General features: G+C 26.7%; 1 non-coding gene across 1 annotated transcript; it reads left to right on the top strand.

The window, feature by feature from the left end:
* Window positions 1-6,266: 6,266 nt before the first annotated feature.
* Window positions 6,267-6,348, top strand: TRNAS-GCU. Its single transcript has one exon. It is a non-coding gene; the product is annotated as a tRNA-Ser (tRNA).
* The last annotated feature ends 12,897 nt before the right edge of the window (window positions 6,349-19,245 follow it).

The following is a 19,245-nucleotide window of genomic DNA, read 5'->3' as shown; positions in this document are numbered from 1 at the left end:
TCCAGAAATCTATTCTATTTTTAAAAATTAAAAAAAAAAACTTTTTTAACGCTTCATTTTCAAGAATACAATAAAAATAAAAAGAAATTCATTACCAAATAGAGCCCAAATTTAATTCTTAAAATTTGTAGGATGTTCATTCACATGTTAAGTTATAATTATTTCATCAATGAGAGTTATTTTGTTATTTTCTATCATGAAGTACAGATAACAATAAATTATTATTTATTTTTTTTCCCTTTCAAGATAGCATATGATGTATCACAAAATCATTTTAATATTTCATTTTATTTTTTTTAAAGAAAAATAATACGAGTTTAATTATTTCCCTCTAAAAGACAGCAAATAAAAAACCAATAATACATTTTTAATCATTAAAACCTTGTCCTAAGACCTAACAATTAAACTTTTCAATATTTAAATTATATAAAATACGACATATTTCACTCTACTTTTTTTAAGAAAAATCAAGAACATCTCCCATAAGTATCATGTTGAAAACAAAAATCTACCATCTTGTCAACTCAAATTTCAAAATTCCCATAAAATAAATGGGACAACAGGTTATGTACAAAACATCAATTTTAACCCCTCATTTTTATGAAATAACAATTTAGTCCTTCAACTTTAATATGTATAATTAACTTTACAATTTATAATGATTTAATCTTTATTATTAAATTGATTAAAGGTCAAGTTTATTTATAAGTTATAAATACTAAGTTGTTACAACTTAGTTGGTAACCAATTTATTTTTCTAAATTATGTTTGTTTTTTTACAACTTATTTACCGAAGTTTTTATCTTTTCGAATTAAAAACCTTTTTTTTTAGTTGTGAAAACTTGGTTTGATTTTTTTTAAACACTACTAAAAAGTAGATAAGCTAATTAATTTTAAAAAACCTAAACTAAAAAGCTAAAGGGTTATCGAACAAAGTTACGTAGTAAAAATTAACAATTAAATTTGATGAGTTTTTTATGATGTAGACTAAATTGTTGAAAATTTGAAAATATAGAGACTCAATCGTTACTTTTAAGAAAGTTTAGGACCAATCCTCATTTTTGTTATTTTTAAAATATATAAATGGACATTAAATTTTACACAAGAACAAAAAAAATAGTGAAAAGTAAAGATTAGAGTGTCAAACAAGAACATGAATGACTTAGTGAGAATATAATAATTTGTAAGAAACAGTTTGTAAGATGGTGAAAGGAAACAAATCATGTGATTTATTCAACACCACTTTTTCTTTTCATATGGTTTATATGAATATATATATATATATATTATATTATATAATCCCCAAAAGAATAATTGATATTACTGAAAAATAAAAAATAATAATAATAAAATAAAAATCCAGCTGTTGAGAAATGTTAATAGAATAGTCGCTGTTAAAGGGTCAAATCAATTAGGCATTGGAAGTGGGCTCAGGATGGTCAAAATAGTCCAACAAATATGTGGGCCAGCTGGGCCTACTGGGCCGCCAATCCTTCAAACAAGCCATTTTTAAAGTCAAACCAAAGTTTGACCACACACCATATAATAATATATAATAGGAAAAATTATTTTTTAGTCTCCGAGTTTTGAAAAATATGTGTTTTTAATCCCTGAACTTTTAAAGCGTGCTTTTTTAATCATCGAGCTTTTTTGGAATAGGTTCATTTGGTCCCTAAACATTAATTTTTTATTATTATTTTAAATAAAAATTATTTTTTTAAGATTACCTCCTCTCTAAAATTATTTTTAAAAAATATTTTTTTAATTTGAAATCTCATATAACTATATAGAGTGAAAATAAGAAATAGTTCGGTTGCCTTTTAAATATATTCTTAAAAATTTGGAGACTAAAAAAATACACTTTAAAAACTCAGGACTAAATGCATCTATTCTAAAAAGTCATAAACTAAAAAGATATGTTTTGAAAACTTAGAGACCAAATACACGTATTCTTCAAGACTAAAATGGTAGTTTGCCCATATTATTATATATATACTTGAAAACAACATTGTTTTTTAGGTCTATAGCGTTGTCAGGCAACCTGTCGTTCGCCCCTGTCTTAGCCCCCATAGAAACCCTCTCCAAATTATTAATTTTTAAGAAAGTATCAATTTATACCCCTAAATTTTAGGGTTGTATCAATTTAAACTCATAATAGAAAAGTAATTTAGATTGTGAACAAATAATTGTATCAATTTAAGTTTGAATTTTTATAGGTATATCAATCTACACCCTTCGTTATATTTCATGGAAAAAATTATATCGAACTTATAATTGTATCAATTAAATACCTAAACTTTCATAAATGAATCAATTTTAAGACTCTTAGTTATAATTTCCATTGAGAACCGTCTATGCATTTGCTTTAATAATCTATTTTGTAAAATCAGTATTTGAAGAAGTCTATCCATTAGTCAAAATTAGTGATATTTTCAATTTGGTTTTATGATTTAGTCAAATTTCATAAATTGTTTTTGTTTTTGATGATTTTTGTTTTCGAATTAGATACATATAATTGAGTAAGAAATAGAAGACGACTGAATTGGGTTATAAAGAAAAAGAAAATTAGAAGAAAGGTTTTTGAGCTTTGAGTTTTGTATATATTTAGTCAATGAACTTTTTAAAATTTATAATAAGTCTTTGGCCGTTTAGAGAGTTTAGTTTAGATATGATATATAGAGTTTATATTTATGTGGAATTTATATGTTTTTTCATTTATATGTCTTTGTTTGGAATGTATAGTTATGTTGTCTGAATTCATATATCTATGTTTAGATGCAGAGTTGAGTTCGCATGGCCGAAGTATCTGATGTAGTTTTTTGAACTCTAAATAACCTATTTTTATTATTACTATTTTTGTTTTGAAAATTTTTTATTCAATAATTTTACTCAACTTTATTTGAATAAAATATGGATTGCAATTTTTTCTTTTATTTTTTTTAAGTTTTTCTTTCTTTCTTTTCTTTTTTTTTTTCTTAGTAATGAACAACAATTAACCCATTACATTTCTGGTAGGAACATGGTTAAATAAAATGGAAAATCAAAGAGAAATAAAGCCTTTTGATTTCCTAATTTTTCTCCATGAATTCCATCACCATCATATTTTTCTTCTTCTTGTTGTTACTTTTTTCACTAATTCTTGCCGGAAAATGTTCCAAGAAAAAATTCTTCATTTTATGATTTTTTTTTTGTTATTTTTTACATACTTTTCAACTACATGCATACTTTTGCAAATATTCTTAACATTCATTTGATATGTGAATTAAATTAAATAAAAATATATTTTACAATTTTTCACATAAAAATATTGCACATAACGCGGGCAAAATACTATTATTTATATAATCAACAGTCCTATAACATACTCTAACAGTCATCAGTCTTATAATAGTCGGAGGTAGTTTTCGAAGTTGATTATCGAAAATGATTTTCGTCGGAGGTGGTTGTCGGAGCCTAAGTTGGTCGCATGAAGGTAGTATTGGAGTTGGTTGCCAAAGTTTGTCATCGAATGCGGTAGTCAGAGCTCGGAGTTAATCGTCAAAGTTGGTATCGCGAAGATGGTCATTGAAGTTGATCATCGAACGTGATTTTCGTCGGAGTTTGTAGTCGGGAGTGGCCATCGGAGCCTATAACTGGTAGCACGACAGTGGTTGTTAGAGTTAGTCATCAGAGTTTATTTTTGGAGGTGGTTGCCGAAGCATAGAATTGGCCGCCGAAGTTGGTCGCGCGAAGGTGGTCATTAGAGTTGTCTTTAAAGGTGGTTGTTGGAGCCTAGAGTTGGTTCTCAGAGTGTCAGTGACCAGTGGCCGATGAGTGTTGCATTGAAAACACTAGAAGAATGAAGAGTTGAGATTAGTTAGGTTGAGTTAGTAAAATATACTAACTAAACTCCACCAACATTTAAAATTGGTGAGCCAAGCATTGAGTTGGTATATTTTATCAACTCAACTCATGTTGGTGAGTCAAACACACCCTAGACTTTTATTGTTGTGTCTAATACGTTCTACAATTTTGAAAATTATTTAATAAATACTCAAACTTTCAATTTATGTTTGATAAATCTCCAAATTTTTTATTTTTTTGTCTAATAACTTTTTGTCCTACTCAATATTTTTTAAAATTCATGAACCTAGTAAAAAAATTGAAATTTTAGTATTCATTAGAAATAAGTTCGACTTTATAACTAATAAACCAATTGATTTTACAAATTTTTGTAATATTATAGAGAGTTTTGTTAATCATTTTTAAAGATAAAATCGTACTAGACCCAAAATTAAAAGTTCAATGACCTTTTAGTAACTCTTGAAAGTTTAAAAACTAAATAAGCACAAACTTCAACATTTAATTTAATTTCACCTACAAAGAAATTGCTAAGTTTTATGAAATGAGTAAAAACAATATATAGACACCTTGTGATATCAGCGAAACAATAAAAACTAAACTAAACTTAAATCCAAATTGAAAAGTCGAAGAGTAAATTGAAAATTTTAAAATGATGGAGACAAAACTAAAATCATGGCTAATGATAGACAATAAATTTGTGATAGAACAGTTTTACAATCGCTGTCAAAACGAGCATAACTTAGTCGATATACGTTTTAATAACTAAAGAATCCATAATTTGAATCACACTCTATTGAGCTAAAAAAAAAGAACATAAATGTTAAGTTTTTTTTTTTTTAATTATTATTATTATGTCATGATGGTAACATGAAGTGAATAGGTTAGCTACACAAAATAAGGGTGGAAAAGCAAAAAGAGAAGAGGAAAGAAACGCTGTGTTAGGTGGGAATTACATTTTAACCCCAACATTTTTGGGCCATCATTTCTTATTTATATTCAATTAATATATCTTTTAGGCTTTCATCATCTAAAATTATCATTTATTAGTTCTAAGTAGATTTATTAAAATCAAAATTTGAACTTTTTAAGTACACAAAAAGAAAAAGAACAATAAATTTAATGATCAAATACACTAAGTTCAAGAATATATTAAATTTATATGGCTAAAAAATTAAATTTTTACAACTTAATCAAAACAAAACTCAATTATTTTATTTATGTATTATTATTATTATTATTATTTGAAAATGGGTTTAAAAATCAAACGAAAAAATCCAAACAAGAAAGAGCCATTGAAAGGGGTAGGATGAACAGAAAAAATTAAATAATTCAATAATGATTTGAATTGAAAATGACTGATTTAAAGGGAAAAAAAGGAAGAAGGAAGAAGATTCAAAGCATCATTCATAAATCATAGAAATATGTTATAAAATGAAAAGAAAAATTTTTTAAAAAAAATAAAGGTTTGGGGTCTTTTTTTCAAGTGTGGCCGTGTGTCTTCAAATTCTATAACCTCACTTTTTTACTTTAAGATTCGGATAATCTTTGTTAAATATTTTATGGCCTACCCTTGAAATGTCCTATCAAAATCACTTGAATTCTCCCCTAATAATTCTAATTATTTAATTCTACAATTATCGTTTTTTTCGTATTCGATCGATTATATGAATAATATTTCAGCATATTCATATCTAAAATGTTGAATCGACAAAAAAAAAAAAAAAAAAAATGTTAAGTTGTCAAATTTATACAAATATCGATGTTGATAGATGTTTCTAAAAAAAATTCAAATAATATTTAAATTAGTAAATATATATTAATCGATTTTGAAAATAAGTTAAAATGTATATTATTTATATTATATTCACATTAGTGATGTTTTGTTATTTATTTTTTTTCTACTTGTTTTATGGATTTTCTTATTGTGCAATGGAAATGTTGATTTATCCTTCATGAAAATTTAGAAATATCAATAAAAATATTGATATGTTAATAGAAATTTAATATCATTTATACATCCTAGATTGCACTTATCTTAATATATTCTACTTGAAATGACACAACAAAACAACTCAAAAGTGTTTTTTGAAAACTGAAAAAGAAAAACAAGGATTTGTTACATAGTAGGTTATATGATTTATAAATTTTCATTTCAAAATTTTGGATTACAATTCTCAATATAATAAATTTTATATTAATTTATGCCCCGTTTGATAACGATTTTAAGTTTAAAAAAATTACTTTTTTTTTTAATTTTTAAAAATATTGATAAAAAGTAGATAACAAAGTAAGAAGTTTATAAGTAGAATGACTATTTAAAGGCTTAATTTTTAAAACTAATCAAAAGCTAAAATCAAAATGGCTATCGATTAGGGCCTAATTAATTACACTAAAGTTGTAAAATATATATTATTGTCAAACATGTTGCTTTGGCCGAGTGGTTAAGGCGTGTGCCTGCTAAGTACATGGGGTATCCCTACGAGAGTTCGAATCTCTCAGGCAACGAAATACGAAATTTTTTATATCTCTAATAAAGGGATTACAATATGTATAGTAACCCTGTAATTGAATTGTAAATCATTTTAGTCCTCTAGAACAAGAATTATAATATCGATATCAAACGATTTATGGATATATCACCAAATATTTTGGTCATTGTTCTAGAATAAGTCCATATAATTGAAAAAAAAAAAACCCATAATTTTCTTAATCATGTCGTCTATAATCACAATTTTCACAATAGCTATTTTTTTTTTTTAATGGTTGTCCAAGGTGAATTGACCTCTAGGCACAAGTTATTATCATATTCATAATATATCATATTAATCACACAAAGATGTATATGCAACTTAAAATGTATCTTAGTATTTTTTTAAAAATTATTTTAAACCAAAAGATAATATTTTTTGGACATGCTTCTAAACAAAACATTTGTGTTTTTTTGATGAATAGTTTCATTATTACTACATTCACTTTATTTATGTCGATGAATACCAATGTCTTCTTTCTTTTGTCTAAATATTAAATTCTTTATTTGGTTGTCACAATCTTGTTTTTCTAGAGAGAATTTATATAATATTTGTTGATTTGTATTATATTTTTTATTAAAGATAGATATATTGTATTTTAGACCATGACCAACCTACACCTTTCTTTTTCTGTTTTTTTTTTTTGGACATTCTCATCTTACAACCCCTTTTCTTTTATTTCCTTTTATAATTCAATAATTTTCTACACCGAGAATGAAGAGATATTAAATTTATGTTTTTTTTTTTTTTTTTATCGATTTATTAGGTTTTCTTTTTTGCCCCTTTTTGTTTTTATAATGTTTATTAGGTTTTTTGAGCTTGACATAAAAATTAATTATAATTATAATACTTATTAAATAAATATTTAACAAAAGAGTTGTCATTGTTACGTTATATTTTGTTCATTTATGTGTTACCGAGAAAATGCTTAAATGGATAAGTGTTTTGACTAACTTATCCGTGTATTATGAGTTTGGTCTTAGGACTGTTTGGGACATTGAGATGGTATAAGATATGAGAAGTTTTGATGTTTGAAAAGTTATGATCGAGTATAATCGAATATGTTCAAGCACTGAGATAATATACGATACACGAAAGGAAAATGACGGTGAGATACGAAATACGTTCCGAAAATGGGCCCACAAACAATTAAAATCAGTGAGATAGAATAATTGGGATGATAGGATGTAAGAATATACCATCTCATGTTGGGTCCCCAAACAACCTCTTAGTGTTATGAGATGTCTAATTAATATTTGTTATCAAATTAGAAGAAACTATTTTAAATGACAAAACTGTTAAAAATATTTATAAATAATAACAAAATATCACAATTAATTTTTGATAGACAGTGATAAACTACTATCTGAAGCAGTCTATCGCTGTTTATCGCAATCTATCAAAAATAGATTATGATATTTTACTATTATTTATAAATATTTTAATTCATTTTTCTATATTTGAACACTTATTTGAATACAAATACTCTAGGATTACTTAAAAATTGTGAGACAGGCAATGAAGTGACCTTTTCTTTGTATATTTTCTTGGACAAAAAAATTCATCCATGTTTTTTTTTTCTTTCATTTTTATCAAAGTACTAGCAAAAAGTGAAAAATCCCAGAAGAATTTTTTTTTTTTTATTTTTTTTTTTTAAAAAAAGTTTTCACCTTTTTTTCCTCCACATATTGTGCATTAAATAATCTCTGAGTGTCTGAGATCACCATCAAAATTATTAAAATTTTGAAGATCCTTACTTAGACAACCATAAAGAAACAAAACTTCCATTTGTTTGGCTTTCAATTTTAAAACATAAACTTGTACTGTCTTCTCTCTTTCTTTAATCATTTTCCTTTATATATTTTCTGACCTTTCTGTAATTTATGAACTTTGTTTGCATTCTCTTTAAATACTAGCCATGGAATGGAAACTATATATAAACTACAATTTTTTTTATTATTTTTTTTTCTAAAAAAAGATGGGTTTGTTTTCTTCAAAACAAAAAATAAAAAAAAAATCCTTCTAGACATAAATTCTAGGATTTTCCTCTCATATCAAGTAAAGTTTATATAATTATAGGAATATTAAGTTTATTTTTGTTCCTGAAGTATGAATTTTATTCTACTCTGTTCGTTAAACATTCAAAAGCCTTCATTTTAGTCATTAAAAGATGTTTATTTTGATCCCCATCGTTAAGATTTTGTTAACATTAACATAATTATGGAGTAGCTTGTAATTTTTACCCACTCCCTCAATATCGCTCTTCTTTTTCTTTGTAAATCGTTACCCCTTCTTTTTTATCTATTCATGAGCGCCATCACTGAAGTTGGTGTTTGTTCCATCTAGATCGTCAAGTAATTCATCACCCTCTTCCGCATTGGCTGTAACTCCTCCAAATGGTACTAATTTTATTTTTCATAAAGGGTTTCGGATTTTTGTTTTTTTATTCATCCCATTTTTCTTTTAAAATGTTGGTAAATAGGAGCCATTGATTTTGGGGACATTACGAAAAGCTTGTGAGAAATGAGGTTTTCTTTATTCATCCATTTTTGTTATTTCCTTATAACAAGAATAAGGATTAATTGATTGAATTTTTTTTCTTTTGTTTAGCTAGGGTTTTGACGACAACAAAACAGCAGTGAAAATGGTCTAGCAAGGATAAAGTTATTGAGGAAGAAACAAAAGACGGTGGTGAATTACATGAGGCATGATATTGCTATGCTCCTTCTGTTTGGTTAGGAAGCGCTGCTAGTATGCAAGTGGGTCATTTACTTATTTGTTGTCTTTGTTAAAATTAATTTAATCGATGTCCTTTTCAACATTGTTTCTCTCTGCTTCTAAAATATTTTAATCAAAGAGATGAAGTTGTGAAGCTTATTTTTTGGTTGAACATGTGATAAAAGAACAAAATTAATTGCACAAAAGGAACCTCAAGATTCAACAATTTTAAACCTAATATTGACCAAGTCATTTAGATGCAAATCATCTAAAAGTACAAGCGACCTCAAATTTTGTTAGAGTTAATAAAATCTTAACGGTAGGGGTCAAAACAAGCACTTTTTTAACGTTTAAAGATTAAAACGAACGTTTTCAAAAGTTTAAAGATCAATATAAGATAAAGTTTGTAGTTCAGAGACCAAAATAATATTTAAGTTTAAAAATTTTTAATAAATCAAATAAATTCAATTATAATATGGTTAAAACTAAATCAACCAACTTTTTTTTAAGATTAAAGGCTAAATTACTATAATTGAAATGTTTTAATTAATACTGAAAACAAGGAAGATTAAAAGCAAAAATAGAGGATGGGAATGTTTGCTCTTCTTTTTATTTTCAATGTTTACAAATATTTGGGGGAGTTGATATAGTGGGTGAAAAGGGAATAAGAAAACTTCCATATATGGACATTTATACCAAAACAAGTATACCACATTCACAACCTGTAAATATAATCCATCTCTCTTTATAATAAAATAATGACTCATTAAAGAGTGGGAAAATAAAATAGCAAAACCCAATTAAGCTTCTTTTCTTTTCTTTTCCCTTTTTCTTTTTTTAAAAAATTAAAATTATGTTCTTTTCACGTCATTTCTTACCATCGTTTTCATCTTTTGAAATGTAACATTTGAAATTTTAGATAAGTACCAAAAGAATAATAAAATTCGAAGAACTCTTTTTTTTCTTAAGTTCTTAGAAACACCACTTGAATTTTGGAAACATTTCTAAAATCATAAAGAAATATACAAGTGAAACCGTGGAAGTAGTATTTAGAAAAGGATAATTTTCAAAAAAAAAAAAAAAAAAATTAAGGTCCCATTTAATAACTATTTCGTTTTTATTTTTTAAAATTAAGACTATTTTCTCTCCATTTTTTACATCGATTGCATTGCATCTTTCTTAAATACAATGGTTGAATTCTTAGCCAAATTTAAAAAAGAAAAGCAACTTTTGAAAAGTTAGTTTCTTAGTTTTAATGGCTTGGTTTTTTAAATTATTGATAAAAAGTAGATGACAAAGTAAGAAATTTGGAGTTTGAGATAGTATAAGAGAAACCCAACAGCGAAATCCCTTGGGTTTCTAATTTCTAAACTCATCGATTCACACTTCAAGATCAATTGAACTTTTTTACGAGTTCCCAAGTAACAGGTAATTTGAAATATCACATACAATGTTGGTTGGAACTTAATTTTTCTATCTTCTTAAGATGATTTTAAAAAAGAAATTTGAGTTTTCTAGTTCACACTTTGTGCCTTATTTCCACTATGAATAAGTTTTCTTTTTATGGTTTAGGAAAAAATTTGCACAATGAATGCTTGTCCCAAAAGGACCATAAGAAAGACTTTATATAGACAATAGTCAACCCTCTTCTCCAAGTTTTTTTCCATTTTTTTCTTATGCACAATTAATTAAATAAAACTTATTTAATTAATTAGTACATTAATTAAATAACTATTTACACGTTAAATCCAATTTAACGTATATATATTTAATTATTATAAACATCGTATGTCTACGTACAACACCTCTATATTTATTAATTAATTCTATGTGAATCTAATTCACTTGAATTAATTATTTGAATCTCATTCAAATGTTTCTTTCTGACTTAATTCGAATTATAGTTCACATTCATAATCAATTACATATCAAACATATTAATATACAATTTCTTCAAATTGATTTGAACAATTCAAACCAGTCCTCTTTAATATCCTTTAGTGAGCTAACAAGAGAATCTAGTGGACTTGTAGATTAGAAGCTCCCACAATATGAGATTGATTGGCTAAACTCATTAACCAAGTTAATCAATATTTGTTAACTGTGAGTACACTCCACTAAAGACCCACAGCTGCTCTTCTCACTACAGATATATTTCTATGTCCACGAATATAGGCCAATAATAGCAAGTTAGTCATTCACAAGTGTTTGTAACTCCAATTGTGTCAAATTACCATTTTATCCTTGGGTTACCTCTAACTCCTTAAGTACCAATGCTTCTTTAATGAACAACCTGATTATGGTCCAACCAATAAATAGAATATCACGCCCCCTCTCGAGCCTTGTCTCCCAAACCTGGAAGGAGACGTGAAGACAGTCGATACCACCCTTGTGATACCAACTACCCAAGTTCATACCATTCCACAAATAGCTAATAAATGAGAACTTAATTAATTTTTAAAGAGTAGATACAAAGTTTGTACTATTATACAATATTAGTTTTGACAATCCTAATGACTTTTAAAGATAACCCAATCCGAGTTTCGCACTGTGAGAGGGTAGTAGTTCCAAATCTTGGGTGACTTTCCTTAGAACGTTCCACTATTTACTACCTAGGCGGTGAAAAGTAAAACATTGAAAAACATGAGCTAGAAAGCCCAGTGAGTGGTACCTTTTAAGAAAATAATGAAAACAAGTTTGATTTAAGGAACACATTTGTGGAAAAACAATTTTCACACAAGATAACTATCACAACAACAATGCAACCCTCCCAGCCTGGTAACTGGATAACCCTGACATGATCATGAATCTCTCCGGGTATTCCCAATATGAATGATGTGGAAACAATTCCAGTATCCATATAGCCCACCGAATGTGCACATGTCAACATTACCTTGCTAGACGTGCTGTAGGCACGCTAACAAATTTTTCCAAGGTACAATCCCAGTTTCTAATGCAAATCACAACAATAATATATCATGAATTTAAGTCAACCAATAAAATCCAAGAAAACACATTTTCGGACCATGCCAATTTTTCAAACTTTACCTATATATATAATACAACATAACAAAATAATAAAAACCACTGATAGTCTTCCTTTTTAATCCTTCAAGAATTTGCCTAGCACAGTTCTTAACTCGGGTCTCCTTGAGTTTCTCTTCTTTTCAAGAAATCCCAAATTAGTTCAAAAATTTCTTCAATAATTCTATTTTAATCCAAAAATAACTTAAAAGTAGAATAACCAGTTTATCCCCTTTGAAAATGTAAAAAAAATAAATGAACATCAAAGTTGACAACTTCTACCTATTAGGATGGTAAAGAAAAATGTTGAGTATGTTGTCAGTTGATTTTGATTTTTTTTTTCTCTTTTTAACCATCTAAAAGGTGGATCTATTTGTCTGTCGTTTTTTCTTCTCTTTCGCTCACTACTTATTGCCAAATAACCTATTTTTTTTTGGTTGTTGTAGGAGTTACTTGTCAATGGGCACGCAAAGACAAAGATGATTTTATTGAATACTTGAGCACTATCATTGTGATTTGCAAAATGTGAAGAGACTTTTGTGTGATTGTGGACGTTCATTTCTAAAGTATATGAGTTTGGTTTTGTCAGCCTTTAGTCTAAACTTCTGTACTCCTTTGTTTAAACTTTTTATATAGTCTTTGGTATTTGCTATTTTTGTAGTTATGCAACTTCTACCTTACACAATATTTAGAATGATGATGATTATTCATGCTACAGACATAACCACTAAATGTATTCAAATAATATCATTCTTACATGGATTTATCTTTTCTTTTGAGCTTCATTTCTTGGATTTCAACTTCATTCATTTAAGTCTCTTATCAAGACTTCAAAATTCCATATTTTGGAACTCTTTTCCTCTCTACTCTCTATAAGGTAAGTATCATTTACTTAGATGCAATATAGTTACTACATTGGTGTTGTGTTGCTTTTGTGATGATTGAGCAATGTCAAAGTTAGCCTCCATTAAAAAAAAAAAAAATGATGTTCTTCCTTCCCTACTAACTGAGGAAGGCTTTGATGAGCGACGGTCTTCTCCTACAAAAAAATGGGTGAAACAAGAGATGGTTTAGAGGACTCTGATCTTTTTTAACATTTTAATTCCATAAGTTCTTAGCTTGTAATCTTGATGAATGAAGTAATTCATGCTTGTTTTATGTGTTTGTATATATATTGTAATTGTTTTGTAGGTGGATGGAACGAGGCTTTGCATATAGATGAACATAACGACTCACTTGACCCTTTAATTTTGTACTCGTTACTTTAATCTTCAAAACTTGACAAATGTTGTATTTTGTCTACTTATTTTGTAGAAATTTACTTTGACTTTTTTTTTTTTATTATTATTATTGTATTAAACACTACTTAAATGTGTAATGTAATGAATTACAAAATTTCATTTATGGAGTGGGACTTGTGATATTTTATATATATAATTCATATATGTTTTGTAGATATCATTTAAGGTTTGTAAAAAAAAATAATGACACATGGTTTATTGCATCTCTATAAATAATTTTTAAAAATGGCTAAAAATGGCCATTATATCCATTGGTATAAATAATTGACAAGAAAAAGCTTTAGAAACTTTTAACAACGTAAAAAAGGCTATCAAAATCTCAATAGTGCATACAAATGGTATATAAAAACTAATATTAGCTTTAAGAAAATGTTACTATAAAGTTATAATAGCTTCTCTTATTTCCTATGAAAACTTATTATAGCTTTAATAAGTAATGTTATGATATATTTTGATCGTAAGGTAAATATGCTATATTTTAAAAGTTTTTAATAGCATTAGATATAGCTAACAAAAATAACTATCAAAAGTCATGAACTTTTAATAACATGGACTATCCAGGACCTTTAAAAAAGGCTATGAAAGGTTTACTATAGCATTTTTTGTTAGTTATGGTATGTGTTATTTCTTGTATTGGTTACAATTTTATCATTGAAATTTAAGTTTTATTTCAATTTGGTCCTATGTTTCGAGATTTACACTTTTCGTCTCAATTTTTCACTAAATACTCATTTTTCATTTTTAGTGTTAATATCTATTAATTGATTTAAAAATTTTTAATTAATTCAATTTTTGCTATTTTTATTATCGTTAAAATTGGATTTCAAATTTTATTGTATTACTTATTTTAAATTAATTAATAGACATTGACGCCAATGACTAAGAGTGAGTATTTAATGAAAAAAAAAAATTAAGATTAGAAGTGTAAATCTCGAAACTTAAAAACCAAATTGAAATAAAACTCAAATTTTAATATTTTGAAACCTATGGACTAGATTGAAACTAAAGTTAAAACTTCGAGGGTATTTGGCCCATTGACTTCATGAATCGATGTTAAATAACTGAACTCCACCAACTTCAAAAGTGTTTATTATTGAAATTTTGTAAATTTATCGAGAAATTTCGTCTCCCCCTCTTTCACTCTCCATCCCTCTAATATTTCCTAACTCTAGACTAAACAACTCGACACCTCAAATACAAACGTCGTAAATATCATTTTAAATCCTAGAGACGAAGGACATACAATTACTACATACATCAAAATATTTTTTAATGGATATTTGTATTGACATTTTGATTAAATCAACCATTAATAATTCATCATCTAATGGAAAGTATATGAGTATGAGAGAGAGAGAGAGAGAGAGAGGAGTATTTAGAGAAAAGAAAAGGCAAATGAGAAAGAGAGAATTGAGTTGGGAGAAAGTGCAATTGATGGTAGTGAAGTGTAAGGTAGGCCATAGTTTGAAAAGTTGAATGGTAACTTGCAAACTCCAATTTTCCCATTTCCCAACATCAAATATTCACCTATTGCCACCTTCCACAAGAAACCTCTCTCTTTCACTCTTTTACTCTTTTACTAAATACCTTCCATTTCAACTCCTACACTCCCCCTACCTATAATATTATTCAATTCCCTCTTTCTAAATAAATATATACTTCACTTTCATCCAAATCTTTTAAAATATCTATAAATTAATCTCACAAAAATCTTACTAATAAAACAAAATATATTTATTTTATTGAAATGCTAGGGTGTAAATAATGATTATTAGAGGCGTAAACGATTCGGTTAGCTTGATTTTTATAAAAAAAAAAAAAAAAAAAAAAAAAACAGAACCAAACAGATTATTAGGTTAAGGAAATATTAAAAATAGGAACCGAACTGACCTCAAGAGAAACTTCATTGTCTGAACCACTCCAGTCGACAGTTTGGTCGGCTCGATCTGTGGTTTACCAATTCTTGTGTGCACTCGTGATTGTCTGGCAGGGAGGGAATCAACAAAATATTTTTTAAGAAATAAAACAAAATTTTGAAGTTTCCCAACCAACAACCTAGAATATAAAGGTATGCCTTTCAACCAATCTAACCAAATGACAGCTGGTTCGGTCTTTTTCTTTTTCTTTTTTTCGCTTAATCTAAACCTACCTATATATTTTTTATGTTATATATTTCCAACCCAAACCGACCAGTTTCAATTCGAACTGACGAGCAGTTTCAATCGATTTAAGCGGATTTTACGGTTTCTCTTTGCACCCTTAGTCTAAATATAAAGATGTACACAAAAAAGTGGATACATTCATGAAAACTTAATTTTCTAGTTAAAAAGATTAGTAGGTGCAATACTTTATAATTATTGGAGCTAATTTTAACTAGATAAGAGGACATTACCTTAAAATCTAATAAGACATGATTTTGTGGGTGAATATTTTATTTGAATTTAAAACCACATTCGACATTGGTCTAGAGTATGAATTAAAACTTTGTTATAAATATTTCTATATCAAATGTGAATACAATGACCACACGTATGCACACACACATATATACAGAAAGATAAATAATTCTTATAAAGTGGACGAAAGGGTCTTTTTCTTTGTTCTTTGATTTTCATTTTTTTTTTCTTCCTCGTCTTTTTCATCTTCACGTGTAAAGGGGGAAAAAAAATAATCAATTACAGAACTTGTTCTGTTGACTATAGTTTCAATGTTTTTTTCTTTTTCTTTTTAAGATAATGCTTAAATAATATTCAATAATTTATATAACATCACAAAATTTAGCCATTGGATTTTTATATTTTTTAAATTCGTAAATTTACTAGACACATCATGAAAACTTAAGAATTTTAATTTTTAACCATAAAAATCCAATTTAAATTTAATAGGTTAGTTAATTTTAAAAGATATAAAAATTAATGGAAACGTGTTAGATACAAATTTGAATGTCGGGAGATTTATTAGTCATTTTAAAAATCCATTAACTAAATAGATGCTAAATGTCAAAATTCAACAACTTAAGTTTGTTTCATTTGATAACAGTTTAGTTTTTGTTTTTAGTTTTCAAAAGCTAAGTTTATAAACACTTTTTTCAGTTTTAAATTTATTGTTTTGTCATCTATATTCTACCAATGTTTTCAAAAACCAAGCTAATTTTATAAATTAAAAAAAGTAGATGTTAGAAAATTTATAAACTAAAAGAAAGATGAAGATCGTGGTAAGAAATTGAGAAAAAATTGACTTAATTTTCAAAATCTAAAAAGCAAATGATTATCAAACATGATATAAATTTGTAATATGATTTCAAACTAATACTCGATTTATTATCTATTAGTTCCAAAGGTTTTTCTGATTTAAAAATTATACGTAAAATATCAAAACTCTGCAAATTTTGACAAAAATCTAAATCTCGAGTAATTTTTTTTTTAAGGTTTAATTAACTTTGTTCTTGACATATATATACTTACATTTATTCAACACTCCAACACTTCATTTGAGTTCATACTAAACTATCGCTTTTTGAAATGATAAAATATGTTAGATCGACCTACCTATAAATATTTAGAATAAAATAATAGAAAAAGAAAAAAAAAAAAAGGAAAAAAAAAGTGAACTAAAGAGTATGGGATGAGATCAGAAAGTCAAGATTCACTTACAATTCATCTATTCATAGCATCTGTGTAAGGACAATGAAGTAATCAATTTTTTAATTATTATTTTCTTTAGGGGTTGGGGGGAAATTATTTATTACAGGTTAAAATTATTTTAAAATTTCCAGACGTTTTAATCTATTTATTTTATTTTGGTAATTCAACGTCAATTTTACTCTCTGACTTTTCAATTTATTCTATTTTAGTATATCAACTTTAAAAAATTATCTATTTTGGATTTTGAACTTTTAACTAAAATGAGATTTAACATTTATTTATTTATTTTAAATTTTATATAAAAATGTATATTTTTTATTTCTAATAGTGGCCCGTGATTGCAATGCAAGAAGGGCACGCAAAAAAAATTGACACGGTGGACAGTGGACCATTGTAATTATTGTAAAGCCTACCGCACTATATCTCCCTCATAGGCCCATTATTATCTCTCATTTTTTTCCTTTTTTTTATCTCAACTATTCTACTTTTATTCTAACATTAACTTAAATCATTTCACGAACATTGTATAATTTATTTTCACAAAGATATTGTATTAAAATGTGGGTAGGAAAAATCAAATTTTTTATTTCAAGTTGATAGTACGAACATTATATAAATTGAGATATACTCATATTGACAAACATAATATAATTCGATCGATCTAAACTTTGAAATGAAAAGGTTGGACTACTAAAAAAAACTTAAATCCTTCCATTTAAGTTTTATTGAATTTAATTGATATAATATAATTTCAATTTGGCTCCAATTGCTTTGATAAATCATGTAAATTGTTTTATTACCTACTTGAAAATATCTCTTTTTTCCTTTTTTTACTCTAAGTCCTAAGCTTCGAGGAAGTTGACCCAATAAAAATTAGATAGTGAAGTAATCTTCATGAACTCATTAATTTCTATAAAATAAAGTTTTACACAAAAATAAGTTTGCCTAATGTACAAATTAACCATTTAATAACGTTGCAAAATTCATAAATGTTAACCAAAAAAAATATTTTATTGTCATTTTTCTCTAAAATTTTATCAATGTTATATTACGTATGTGTTTTTATTTAGGATGTGTTTGTAATACATTTTCAAATGTTTAATTTAAAAAATATGTCATTTTGGAAGAAATTAGAATGTTTGACAACCACTTAATATAGTTTTTCAAGTGTAATTTAATCAATTTTTATCCAAAGTGTTTAGAAAAAAATAGGTTTTTTGAAAAACAATTTTTTCTCAAGTCAATTAAAATGAATTTTTAGATATTTACTTACATGTAAATAAAAACCGAGTGCAAAATCTCATAACGAACATCAAGCTAATTGACTAGCACAACTCAAATACTAATGGTACATCAAGGAGTTGTGTTGAAGAATTATCATAGGAGTTGAAACTAAATTGTCACACCAAAGACTTGGGATTTCTGTTAAAATTCTTCATATGTTCCTTTTGTTTAGTTTTCTTAATTAAGTAGTACTACACTACTATTACCTTATAAAATTTATACATTAATGTATAAAAAGGTGGCTTGTAAAGTGAAAATTTTTACAACTTTATTTTATCTTTACATCTTTTAATAATACCTATGTTATCATTCTCAGTATAATTATTCAAGTTGAACTTATTACACGATGAAATTATATATATATATATATATATATTGTGCATAGGTGTGATTTAAACCATTGATATAGAATATCACAATCTGTTAGTTAATGTATACTTAAACCGATAGTCACATCTTTTGTCTCATCAATACTATTTAGATTAAAGTGGCTTTTCCTTTGGTGTATGAGTATGATTTACGCCATAGATATGAATTTACTTTACGATCTAATAGGGGATATATGTTTGAATGAAGAAAAGTCATGTTGTTTGCCCATTACAACTATCCGGTCGAAACGATTGCGCAACATATGTCATCCTTCTATATATAAGTAAACATCATGATCTAATAGTAGAGATATGTTTATGTTTGAACAAACAATCACACCCTCTTCCCTTTAATTTTTCATAAATTTCAATTTTGTATTTTTTTTTCCAGATAATTATAAGAAAAATACTTACGTACATCCTAAACTATACTTATCTTCATGCATCTCACTAAATTGTTTGATCATAATTTGAGACATGGTGAAATTTTCTTTATTTTCTAAAATATTTGAGTATTCTTATGTATGATGAGAGC

Source organism: Benincasa hispida, chromosome 9 (genome assembly GCF_009727055.1).
Source record: "Benincasa hispida cultivar B227 chromosome 9, ASM972705v1, whole genome shotgun sequence".
NCBI lineage: Eukaryota > Viridiplantae > Streptophyta > Magnoliopsida > Cucurbitales > Cucurbitaceae > Benincasa > Benincasa hispida.
This window is presented reverse-complemented; position numbering and strand designations above follow the sequence as displayed.